Source organism: Octopus bimaculoides, chromosome 4 (genome assembly GCF_001194135.2).
Source record: "Octopus bimaculoides isolate UCB-OBI-ISO-001 chromosome 4, ASM119413v2, whole genome shotgun sequence".
NCBI lineage: Eukaryota > Metazoa > Mollusca > Cephalopoda > Octopoda > Octopodidae > Octopus > Octopus bimaculoides.
This window is the reverse complement of record NC_068984.1, coordinates 74,950,648-74,951,871: the sequence shown is the minus strand read 5'-3', so window position 1 is coordinate 74,951,871 and position 1,224 is coordinate 74,950,648. Positions and strand designations below refer to the sequence as shown.

Below are 1,224 nucleotides of genomic sequence, written 5' to 3'. Positions count from 1 at the left end.
CGTACTAAATTAACTAAAGGCAAGTGGTTTTTTTACTCTTCTCTACTGTTTTTTGTTCTGTGTGTATCATAAATATCGCTATCAATTTAGAGTAATAATTTGTAGTTTTGGAATCAGTAGTTCTTTGGCTGCTATTTCTGAATTCTCAGTATGTTGGAGAAGCAGGTTACTGTCAATCCCTATATATTTATGATTATAAATGATTTTACCGAAAAGGTTTTTTCATACTGAGCTACCCGGCAAAATTGTTAATTATTAATTTTATTACTAATTGACGATTCTCTGCCCTGCATATCTATCTATCTATCTATCTATCTATATATATATATATTATATAAATATGCACTTACATATATGTGCATATATGTATTATATATCCACAAATATAGGTAAATACTACGGCACCCTGTCGGTTACGATAACGAGGGTCCCAGCTGATCCGATCAACGGAACAGCCTGCTCGTGAAATTAACGTGCAAGTGGCTGAGCACTCCACAGACACGTGTACTCTTAACGTAGTTCTCGGTGAGATTCAGCGTGACACAGTGTGGCAAGGCTGGCCCTTTGAAATACAGGTACAACAGAAACAGGAAGAGAGAGTGAAAGAAAGTTGTGGTGAAAGAGTACAGCAGGGTCCGCCACCACCCGCTGCCAAAGCTTCGTGGAGCTTTAAGAGTTTTCGCTCATTGAACACTCACAACACCCGGGTCTAGGAATCGAAACTGCGATCCTCTGACCGCGAGTCCGCTGCCCTAACCACAGGGCCATTGCACCTCCACCATGGGTAAATATGCATATATTCATACACATTTTTATGCATACCCACACATACGCACGTATTGAATTTGCATTTTACCCCTTCCCTAATCATATATTACGGATAGTGTTAAAATTTTGTAGACTGAATCCTTCTTTCATTATAATACATGAATTACAATATATGATGTTTAAAATATATGCACCGTTATAATTTTTTTTTATGTTTGCTCTTTCTATTATGAAATCCTGCAAGAAATATCGATATTATCTTTCTACACAGAAGCATGAAAAGTAAATTTTCTGTGAAATAAATTATATTTTGAAATTATCTTCCCTTTCTTTGGAGATTTGTTAACAATTGTTGCTAGGTTTATGTTTTCCTTTTTCTCTACAACTTCTGTTATCCAGGGTACATTTCTCTGAAAGGCTTACACACACACACACACACACACACACACACACACA

The 1,224-nt window shown here is 36.6% G+C and overlaps 1 long non-coding RNA gene across 1 annotated transcript in view; it reads right to left on the bottom strand.

Moving 5' to 3' along the window:
• LOC128247683 (uncharacterized) overlaps positions 1-1,224 on the bottom strand; it is a 30,191-nt gene that overhangs the window by 5,100 nt on the left and 23,867 nt on the right. The window lies entirely within an intron of this gene.